Here is a 12,217-nt window from a genome sequence, read left to right as displayed (position 1 = left end):
CCAGTATTCTGGGCTGGATAATTCCTATAGTCCATGGGGCCAAAAAGAGTAGGACACGACTGAGCGACTTTCATTTTCACTTTCAGGGTGTGAATATTTATATGCTACCTCAGAGTGTTGTTAACCATCATTCTAATTCTTGTATCACATTATAGTGAGTGACTATATCATATGCACCATATAAATATTGCTCTATCACTAAACATACAGAGTTTTCCAACTTTTCAACTATTTGGAGCAAAATACTCCTTCCATATTGTTGTTTCCATTAAGTTACCTATAGGAAACCGCTTTGTTTGTTTTTAGGAAACCTATTTTAAGTAATCCATCTTTTGAGTTTGAGCTTTCTTGCTGAAACTATGAGAAGTCTTTGCAAAATTAAGATGATTAAAATCTGAATGAAAGTTTTTGCTGCAATTTTCACTAATTTAAGTCTACATCCATTCTTAAGTGACTAGTCCTTCTCTACAACTTTTTCTGACTACTTTGTTACTCTGCCAGGTAGACAACATATCTTTTCTGTCAACATTTTGTTATACAAACACAAAACCATTAACATCAATCAGACATGCTAATTGAAATAAAAGTTGTGGTGTCTTTAAGAACTAAACAAAAAATGAATCAGCAGTGACACTAAAGCTTTTTCGCTGGGTTGAATTAAACAGTACAAATTCTGGACCTGTGAAATCACTCTGGTGCATTGAAGACAGATTTAAGAACACATTTTCCTGAGTAATCCAATAGATTTGCTCTGTTTCTGTTTAGTTTTTGTCTCTTTTCACCAAGCCTGTTTGCATGCAAATAAGAAAGGTTGCTGATTCCCCACCTGCAAAGCACCATTCTGCTATTCCTTTAATTAACCAGCCCTCTTGAATCACCTTTTACTTTCCTCCCACATCGTTCTAATTCTATCCATAGATCCTGTTGTGGAGTTGTTCACAGTACTTGCTAGCATCCCATTTGGTGGTAGATTTTATAAGTGAAAGCAAATCAACACTTTTGTTACAGTTAAAGTTTCACATACAGAGATGTTTACCATGGACTCCCTGCAATAACTTATATACATCTTTTTCTTGCATGAAGTTTCAGTGCAGATCATTTTCAAAGTGGAGAAATGGGCAGTGACTGAAGAAATAAATGCTGCAGGGTCAAATTCCTCCAACAACATAAAAAAGAATAAAAAAAGATCCACAGGATACATGCATTTTAGAAATATTTCTATGTAAATTTCAGGATTTCAAATATAAGTAGGAACACGTCACAAGATTTGTTAGCTACTTCAGTTCTATATACAAAGAAGATTGGAGAAGAAATGTTTTCTAAATTTAATGTTACAAAAGAAATACATGTTTATTGTAAAAATTCAAAGTTTACAAAAAAGCACAAAGAAAAAAATCCAGCAATAATACTTTAATCCTCTCTGTCCAAAGACCCACACTATTAATATGACTTTGTTTTTTTATAAAAATAGAATCGTACTCTACATTATAATTTAAAATCATGCATTTTTCAGTTAATAGTATACTGTGAACAATTTCCTATGTTATTAGTGCCCTAAAACATGATTTTTGTCTTGTTCAATATATTAGTATACAATATACCACAGATTATTTAACTCCTGTTTTTTTTTTTATCTATTGCGAGGGGTTTTTTTCTATTATCAGTAACTGTAATTACAATCTTACATAAGTTTTTTGCACATCTCTTATTATTCTCTTAGGAGAGATTTCTGCAAATCTAGAAAACTTAGAAAAATTCCTAGTTTTGCAGCTCAAATTATATAAACAAGTTTAGTTTATATAAATTATACAAACAATTTTTAGTAAATGATGTTGTGTTGCTCATGAAGGACTTTTCATTCTTTTAATCTATGAAAATGTACTGCATATATTCCTTCCTACATTAAAACTTTTAAAAATCAAGTGTGATATTGTTAACTAACATCTAAAATAATCTATTTGCCTGTGTATTCATTCACTGTTAGGCTACAGTCCATGGGGTCACAAAGAGTTGGACACTACTGAGTGACTTCACTTTCTTTCTTTTCATTCCCTTTACATTTTAATCCTTTTGTTTCTGTAAAAATTATGCACCTAGAAAAGTAACATTTTGTCCTATCAACCTTATAACTGGAAGACGCCCACAGTTCATTTCTTCCTTAATGCTTAATCCCTTCAAACAAATACTGTGCTTTCCCAGGAAGGGACTCTAAGATGAAAATGGAAAATCACCACTTCTGTTTGAAAACAAAAATCAGAAGGACTTTCAGTTCAGTTCCGTTCAGTTCAGTTGCTCAGTCGTATCCGACTCTTTGCGACCCCATGAATCGCAGCACGCCAGGCCTCCCTGTCCATCACCAACTCCTAGAGTTTACTCAAACTCATGTCCATCGAGTCAGTGATGCCACCCAGCCATCTCCTCCTCTGTCGTCCCCTTCTCCTCCTGCCCCCAATCCCTCCCAGCATCAGAGTATTTTCCAATGAGTCAACTCTTCGCATGAGGTGGCCAAAGTATTGGAGTTTCAGCTTCAGCATCTTCTTTATACTCTACCAAAAGAGAGGGGATACATGTATACATATGGCAGAATCATTTTGCTGTATAGAAGAAACTAATTCAACATTGTAAAACAATTGTGTGTGTGTGTTATTCATTCAGTCATGTCCAACTCTTTGTGACCCCGTGGACTATAGCCCATCAGGCTCCTCTGTCCATGGGGATTCTCCAGGCAAGAATATTGGAGTGGGTTGCCTTTCCTTTCTCCAGGGGATATTCCTGAACCAGGGATTGAACCCAGGTCTCCTACACTGCAGGTAAATTCTTTACTATCTGAGCTACTGGGAAGTCCTAAAGCAACTAGACTCCAATAAAAATTATTTTTTTAAGTCTTTTTACTCTAAGATGGGAACCTACAATTTTAGCTGCCCAGCATCCCTTCCTTCTCTGATTTAATATTTTTGGTGGGGGGTAGGGGTAAGGACACCTGCCCCTTACCTAATTAGAGCACAGTTGCCAGTCTCCCTCCAATAATTATTTAGTGAGCACCTATTTTGTGCCATACACTACTTTAGGATCTTGGAATTCAGCAGCAAGCAGAAAATGAATAAGTTCCTGCTTTATTGGAGCTTAGAACCTATTTGGAGGAATTGGTCCAATTAGACCAGTTGGAATTATTTTTTAGAATTTTATGTGCAGACAGTGAAAAAAAGAATTCTTTCTTTCCACTTGATTGAGAACTGTAATGATGCTATCCCAAAGCTCCTAGCAGCCATGTCCTCTGCCTTATGATGGCTCTAGAAGAATGAGGTCAAGACATACTATTGAAGCTGAGCAAAGAGCTGAAGAGTGAGAGACCCACAGTCCTTCAGCTGTTTTGCATCCCCAGACCCACTCTTGTTTCCAGTTACAAGAGACAGTAGAGTGTCTCCATCTTTTTGTCTTTAACCTATTTGTCTAACACAGACTCTGGTCCCACACTGGTAAATGCCTCTGTTTTCTTCTGTCCTATATGATGGCATCTAGGAGTGCTAGAAGCAGGAGACAGAGAAGATGCTCAGCTTAAGTTTATATTTTTATTCTTCGTTGCTCTAGCAGTACTTTATTTAACTATTTGATTCCCTCTTACATTCCATTCATTCAGTGAACATTCATTGAGCAACCACTATGCATCAGAGAGTCTTCTTGGTGCTAAGGACACAGCAGTGAACAAAACGAAAAAACCTCTATCCTTAGATAGTTCAATTTCTAGTGGAGCCAGCTGACAACCTTCAAACTAACAGAGTGGTTGGCAATAAGAAAAGACAGCAGGAAAGGAGACTAGGGAGTGTTGAGAAGGGGTGGGTAGGGATCCTTGTGTTATGAAGAACAGTCTGGGAAGGTCTTGCTTTGTAAGGGGAGATCTGAGCAGAGTCCTGAAGGAGAGATGGGAGCAAACCACAGATCGCTGAGGGAATGTGACTGAATAATAGAGGTGAACAACTCAGGAATGCCCTGACACTGCACGGATAAGTCAGCTCATGCTGTCTCTTCCCTGAAATTTGACTCTTAGACAATTTTTAAAACTAGAAGAAAAGTGGGGGTGGGGGGGTGAGGGGGCAAGCATTAAAGGCTATTGTGGATTTAGTTTACATTGAAAGCTTTGTTTTTTATTACTATCTCCTTTAAAGGTATGGTTGAGGCTATTGAAATAAAGAGATAAAAATGTTATAATTTAGGGGAGGATAGAAAAATGATCCTTTTAGCATAATTAATGAGACACTCATCTAAGTCTCCATGGGTGTCTAGTCTACCTCCCTTAGCCCTGTCCTTGTCTAAAAAAGTCACTGAGAGGTAGAGAAAGAATCTGGTTTCCACTGGATTGAAATCTAGAATGGGGAGTCCTTAACTGAGATGACAAGAGACACTGACACCATAAAATCAGGCAATATCCACAACCTCAGAGATAGACAGACATTGTCAGAGTGTGTTGTTGTTCAGTTGCTAAGTTGTGTCCAACTCTTTGTGACCCCATGGACTACACCATACCAGACTTCCCTGTCCTTCACCATCTCCCAGAGAGTGTGTGTGCATGTGCTAATATGCATGCATATAGACTAAGAGATGATTAGACAGCATCACTGGGTGGACATGAATTTGAGCAAACTCTGGGAGACTTTTGAGAGTCCCTTGGACAGGAAGCAGATCAAACCAGTCAATCCTAAAGGAAATCAACCTGAATATTCATTGGAAGGACTGATGCTGAAGCTGAAGCTCCAATACTTTGGCCACCTGATGCAAAGAGCTGACTCATTAGAAAAGACTCTGATGCTGGGAAAGATTGAGAGCAGGAGGAGAAGGGGGTGACAGAGAATGAGGTGGTTGGATGCCATCATTGACTCAATGGACATGAGTTTGAGCAAACCCCGGGAGACAGTGAAGGACAGGGAAGCCTGCTGTGCTGCAGTCCATGAAGTCACAAAGAGTTGGACATGACTTACGGACTGAACAATGAAAAACTGGGAGATAGTGAAGGACAGAGAAGCCTGGAGTACTGTAGTCCATGGGATCACAAAGAGTTGGACATGACTTGGCAACTGAACAACAATATATATATATATATATATATATATACATATATATATATATATATACATATATACATATATCATACCTATAGTGTTTGTGAATAATATACATATATCTAACATTGACACCCAGGGTAAATTAAAGTGAGGCTCTCTTCTCTGTCAAAGATAAATGATCCTATTATTTGCTAGAACCCCAAACTCCTCTCTTCAGAAGAACTGAATTATGAATGTGCCCAAAATTGCTGCTCTTCTGAATCATGGGCCCTCTGCTTCTCTATATCACATGCTTATGAACAAATATAAAATTAAAATGCTGAGAAAGCCATAAAGAGATCTCTTGGATTTAAAAACCCTGGAGAATCTCAGAACCAACCTGTTCAGTGATGTGTCACTGTCCTGTGGACCTGTAGCCCTGAGGGATGCCAGCCTGTGAAATTGGTAAATCAGAGAATCACTAATGCCTTTTGAAACATGATGACTTTCTTCCTATTCAGGGCACCCTCTATTCATAGGCACCTGGTACCCTCATATTTGATCATCTGCTGCTTGGCCTTCATTTCCTCACTTTAAAATATAAAGGCTGGATCAGATTTCCAGTAAGGTCACCTGCAGCTTGAAGTGATATAATCATTCACTGTTCAATGTTAGAACCAACCACCCTGTAAGGAAAAGGACATGCTACCAGTGGTACTTACTAGAGACAGGTTGCACCCTCTGGTCTATAGGCAAGATGTTTTCAATAGTTTTCTACTTAAGTTGAAAGCTTCAGATGTTTAAGAAAAACCCACCAGGTCTTTTTTTTTTTTTTTTAAAGAAAATCTTCTAGTTAGAAAAAGGAAGAACCATTTTCAACAATATTGGGAAATTGTGACATAAGGTTAGAAATCCTGTGGCAAGTGATGACACCACTCCCTTCTGTGATGCACTTGTGGATAAAATACCAGGAAATCCAGAGGCAAGGTAAAAGTAGCCCCAACCACAGAAGCTTGGAAAGTGATCTACTTCTGCTTCCAAAGACGTCATGGGCACTGTTATTCCACTTATTCTACTTACTGTTTCCAAGTAGATGGTAGAGTCCAAGAGCCCATACAGGGCTTGTGACAGGTTGGATATCATAATTGAAAAAGAGAAGCAACCATTATTTAAAAAGAAAAAAAAAAGGAAACACAAATTCAATAAAATTCTATGAAAACTAGAAACGTTTGGTCCAAACATGCCAAATCTGATGAGCCTCTGGGTGCTGGCTTCTGTTGCCACTCTAAATCCCTGTAATGGACAATTTCTAAAGTAATGTTTCAAGATGCATCTCCTCTTGGACATGGACCAGCAAGGCAAAACCTGGAAACAGCTTAGAAAAGTTGATGACAGGAGAGCTTAGATTTTCACACAAGAGAAGGGAAAACTGTCAAACCTCCATATCAGTTGGTTCAGGTTTCTTCAGGAAATGTTACTTGTTCACTTCACTGTGCTCCACATTAGCCACTTCCATCCACTGTCAACAACAGCAGGATTTTTTAAAAAGAGGGGGACAAGAAAAAGGAGGAATATTCCAGAGAATGTCATATCATTGAGAAGCAAGGAAACAAGATTAACTAGACTAATAGAAATAAAGAAACAAAAGATAAAAGAGAAATATTCCAAAACATCCCTCCATCTCACTTTTCCAAACCTTCCACTCGTTGCACTCACCAAATACTTCTTGGTAAACATCTTTGATCTGTTTGTTTTATTCCAAAATAATGAAGGCTCAAGGTATTGGTGAAGCACAGAGAGCTTATAACATGAGAATCCCCAGGAAATTCATGAGAGTTTTGGGGAATCACGTCACAGACCACGTCAAGTGCATGTGGCCAAGATGTTCCCTTCACTCTGCTTACAGGATTCTCTTCCTGTAGCAGCAAGACTCCTGCCAAATTACTAGACTGGTGGAGGCACAGGACACCCTGCTGAGAATCAGGATGTTTGGAGTTCAGCCTCAGCTGTGTCATGGAATCTAAGCCTTGGTTTCCTTCTTCGTGAGAGGAGGAATTCTTAATTGCCTCCTCGACTTCAAGGGGCTCTTGGGAGGATCAGATTAAGAGAAGGCAAATAAAAACATCTTTGGAAATTACAAAATGCTACAGTAACATAAATCTGTTTGTTACTCCTCCTTGCAGACAAACACTATTTGATTCCACTTACACAAGATACCTAGTCAAATTCATAAGAATCAGAAAGTACATTCGCAGATGCTGGGTTGGGGGGGGTGGTGGTGTGGAGAGGGGGAGGAGGAACGGGAAGTTGGTATTTAAAGGACAGAGTTTCAGTTTAGGAAGGTGAAAAATTCAGAAGAAGGATGATGGTGAGAGTTGCACAGCAAGTGAATGTACTTACTGCCACTGAACTGTACAACTAAATATGGTTTTAAGTGTTTTACATTATGTAATTTTTACCATAATAAAATTTGTTTTTAATTGTTACTCCTCTTATTATCATCATCAGATGAAGTGTGGGGCAAGTTCAAATGGCAGAGCGTGGGTAGTCTGGGCCACATCTATCTTCACTCCTGAATATCAAGCCCCGAATGCTCACCGCCTTAAGGTGAATTACCATGGTCTCTCACTTTCATATAAGGAGGTGGAAATCATATCTGTGGAAACCTGTGAGAGCTTAGAACAATAACAAATTTGTTCTAGTGCCCATTGTGCTTCCTTGACCTCGGATGGAGTTACAGAATATGTTTCCATTTTACTTCAACTTGTAGAACAACCTCACTACTGTGAACTTGGCACATCTCATTCTCTAGAAACTATCTGAATAAAAGTCTAGGAAGAAGCTTGGTTTATCCATAAGAATTAATACTTGCTTCTATTCTCCCCTAGTTTATGGAACTTCTCAATATAAGAGTAATTTGATTACTAGTATGAGATTCCTTGGGGATAAAATGGGATTAATGTATTTTAACAAAAATCACTCAATAAGTAAACTCCTTAACAATCCCACATTAGTCTTCAGCTTCTGTGTTTTTCTTAATGCTCCAAAATAGATACACCAGTTTAAGGGTTGATGTTAATGTCCTCTGCTAGGTAATTCCATCCTCAAGAGAATATGTCAAGAAAAGAATTGATTATAATCAGAATTACATGCCACTGTAGTTTAGCCATACTCTTACACCAACATCTAGTTCTAAAATAATGCCTCCAATAAAGCAGCAGTGAGATGACAAGATGAACCAAAATGGAAATAAATGAATTATTTGCATATCTAAAACGACAGCAGCAAATTAGGACATGCGAACTGTTGATGTATCTAAACAACACTGCACATTTTAGTGATGAAGAATCTAATCAATTACCTAAATGTTTGGCCTGTGCAATATACTAAACATCCATACTAAAAGCTGGATCCCTCCTCGTTTTGGCCAAAATGTATTGGACAACTATAGACCCCAGGCAAATGCAGACAGGGAAGGGGTAGGGTGTAAAAAATGTAACCATAATGTAATAATCACTAATAAAAATCATTTTAGAATCACAAAGTATAGAATTACAAGGAGGAGGCTTCTCAATGATATGGCTGAGCAGATTTTTATAGAAAGTGCTCCTGAAATAGCCCTGAAACGTAAAATTCTGGATGGAATCTTTTAAAACCCTTTTAAATTTATGGCTAAGGTTGTGGGGAAAAAAGAAATATGGGTAAAGTACCAATCTACCATTAATCTACAATTAGGACTTAACAGGCCTAAGGAGACTTGAAACAGACCCATCAGAATATGATAAAAGGTCAATCAGAGACTCTAAACCTGGAACCCCTCCCCACACCAGGGATTTTCACCCTTGAAGGAAACAACAGAAATGCCTGACTCTCTTGGCCTTGGCTGTGGAAAGAGCTGGCGAAAAGACCCCCTCGAATTTCTAATCATCAGTTCATAACCAGGCAAATTTGGGGCCAAAACTCAAATGGTCTGTGTGGCCCAGGAAAACCTAAACTAAAATTTTAAAGTGGTTTTAGGTTTGTTATGCTCCCAGGAATATGGCAGCAGTGAAAGAAAATCCTTTCTGCGTTAATATATTTTAGGCACAGGACCCAAAGAATTCAAGATAAGGTTCCTAGGAAACTGAGCACACAATGAAAAAAATCCTTAAACTTACGATGTAAGAAGAAACTATAGTAAAAAATCAATACTTGGCGGAAAAAGCCCTATAGAATTGAATCCACAAAATTTCAGGTACTGAAATTATCACATATAGAATATAAAATAAGTATGTCTAACATATTTAAAGAAACAAAAGAGGTGTAAGTATAAGATGAAAACAAGTTATTAATACTGTACTATCAAAATTGTCCAGACAGATAAGAAATAGAATTAAATAAAACTTCTACTTTCAACAATTACAGACTAAGGAATACAGACAAACCTATCCACAGGGGAAAATTAGAGAAGTAGGGTGGAATGTAAAACACATCTGCTTAGGGGCCCTGGAGAGCTCACGGGACAGTGAGGAGTGTGATGCAAACATTCAGGGATAATCAGTGGTCTGAGAGTGTTGGAGGATACTGTTCTGTTATGACTGCTTGCACATTTCAGGAGAAAACTGAGTGGTGGGAATAAAAGAGCTAAATAGTAAGTCCAGGGCATGCCAAAGGTGAAGACTGGTGAGAATGCCTCTAGCTTTGTTCTAGGGCCCTAAGGAGCAACACCCAAGGAGTAGGAGTTTCCTAGAAATCAATAGGATTTTCACAGAGGCAGCAGCTCAGTTTCAAATCACATCGGCCTCTGAAGCTTATCCTGGATTTGGAAGCCTAGCAAAAACAAACTTAGATCTTCACTGGAGGAAGATACTATCATCTAACGTTATTTTCACAAATAATTATTTCCACATAGAAATCAATAACAAAAAGATAAGAGAATCCTCATGTGTTTGCAATTTCAGAAAATACCACTTTTAAGTAAACTTTGAGTCAAAGAAAAACATTCAAATGGAAATTAGAAGGTATGTAAATTTTTTAAATGACATATCAAAACATGAAAAGCAACTAGAAACAAATTTATAATTTTCAAGTATCTGTTAGAAAAGAAGACTGAAAATCAATGAGATACACATCCTAACATCCATCTCAAGAAATTACAAAAACCAAGGAAGTTAAGATAATCAGAAGAAGAAAAGTAATGAAATTAAAAAACTAGAGAATATCAACCAAGACAAAAGGTGTGTGCACTAAAAAGACATAAATTTATCAACTCTTAAGAGCTATTAGTCAATAAAAAAGAGATGAAGTATATAAACTCTTAGAAAAATAAAACTTACAAAAACTGATAAAGAAGATCCAGTAAATTTGCAGTCTACTGACAATTCAAAAGTCTGATTCTATAATTAAAAACCTTGTAACCCCTCAGGGCTCACAGAAAGTTGACTCACAGGAAAATATTACCAAAGAATATACACAAGGCATGAACACAACCCAAATCATTTCATGATTCTGAAACCTTGCAGGACCCTATGGGAGCCCTCCCAAGTACAAAGGGCTTTCTGAGCCCCTCATTTCTTCTTTGCAGGGAAAAGGTTTCATCCTCCTAGACCTTATCTGAGTTCCAAATGGCAGGTTCAAACAATCAGTAATTAAAGGAGCAAGGGATTGAAGAAAGAAATGATAGTGAAGGATAGGGCAAGACCCTAGTTCCTCCTTAGGGACATGCAGAGCAATCTGCTACACACCTCTGAGTTCTTCTACAGGAACGAAGGCCCTCACTCAGGTGGAGAATGTTAACTATAGGCTGAAGACAGCACAGGGATCCCAAACCAGCTGGACCCAGGCTAATGACTCAGATTCCTGGAATACTATCCTGTTACTTCACCACTAACCAATTAGAGGAGGGTTACACACCCTGCAACCTTCCTACCAAATTTTGCCTATAAAACCTTCTTCCCTGAAACCCACTGGGGAGTTCAGGTCTTTTGAGCACCAGCCACCTGTTTCCTTCACAATAGGCAATAAAACTTTCTCTGCTCCAAACTCTGATATTTTGGTTTGTTTGGCTTCATCATGTGCCAGGCATGTGGACTTGTGTTCGGCAACAATTCTGTAATACCTTTAGTGGCAAAATTTGACAAAATATTGCAAGAAAAGCAGTTACAGGCCAGACCTGTCTTGAACACAACACAAGAAATCCTAAACAAAACATTAGTAAAGCAAACCTAGTAACTTATTTTTAAAGGTTGGATTCAGCACAGGAGGGCTATACAAGAACAAACATAGGAGACTTTATTTATGAAGATAGAAACCTACATTAAAATTGGGTTGTGCACAGTAAGAAAATGAATGAGCCAGTTAAAAACTGGGCCAAAGACCTAACAGACATCTTGTCAAAGAAGATACACAGATAGTAAAAAAGCAATATAAAAGATGCTTCATATTATATGTCATCAGGGACATGCAAATTGAAACAATGGAATACTACTCCACACCTATTCAGTTTCAGTTTAGTTGCTCAGTCATGTCCAACTCCTTGCAACCCCATGGACTGCAGCACGCCAGGCCTCCCTGTCCATCACCACTCCCGGACTCTACCCAAACTCATTCCACTGAGTCAGTGATGCCATCCAACCATCTCATCCTCTGTCGTCCCCTTCTCCTCCTGCCCTCAATCTTTCCCAGCATCAGGGTCTTTTCAAATGAGTTGGCTCTTCACATCAGGTGGCCAAAGTACTGGAGTTTCAGCTTCAACATCAGTCCTTCCAATGAACACCCAAGATGGATCTCCTTTAGGACGGACTGGTTGGATCTCCTTGCAGTCCAAAGGACTCTCAAGAGTCTTCTCCAACACCACAGTTCAAAAGCATCAATTCTCCGGTGCTCAGCTTTCTTTACAGTCCAACTCTCACATCCATACATGACTACTGGAAAAACCATAGCCTTGACTAGATGGACCTTTGTTGGCAAAGTAATGTCTCTGCTTTTTAATATGCTGTCTAGGTTGGTCATAACTTTTCTTCCACACACCTATTAGAATGGCCAAAATCCAGAATACTGATAACTAGCAAGGATATAGAGCAACGGATATGCTCATTTATTACTAGTGGGAATGCAAAATGGTAGAGACATTTTGAAAGACAGTTTTCCAGTTTCTTATAAAACTAAACATACCCTAACCATATGACTCAGCAATTGCTCTT

The 12,217-nt window shown here is 38.3% G+C and overlaps 1 long non-coding RNA gene across 1 annotated transcript in view; it reads right to left on the bottom strand.

Annotated features, from left to right (window-relative positions):
- Window positions 1-2,498: 2,498 nt before the first annotated feature.
- LOC122446162 overlaps window positions 2,499-12,217 on the bottom strand; it is a 33,089-nt gene continuing 23,370 nt past the window's right edge. The window contains exon 3 of the long non-coding RNA XR_006270794.1: window positions 2,499-2,546. This is a non-coding gene — a long non-coding RNA (uncharacterized LOC122446162). The remainder of the gene's footprint in view (window positions 2,547-12,217) is intronic.

The sequence above is a fragment of the Cervus canadensis genome, chromosome 8 (assembly GCF_019320065.1).
Source record: "Cervus canadensis isolate Bull #8, Minnesota chromosome 8, ASM1932006v1, whole genome shotgun sequence".
Classification (NCBI taxonomy): domain Eukaryota; kingdom Metazoa; phylum Chordata; class Mammalia; order Artiodactyla; family Cervidae; genus Cervus; species Cervus canadensis.
This window is presented reverse-complemented; position numbering and strand designations above follow the sequence as displayed.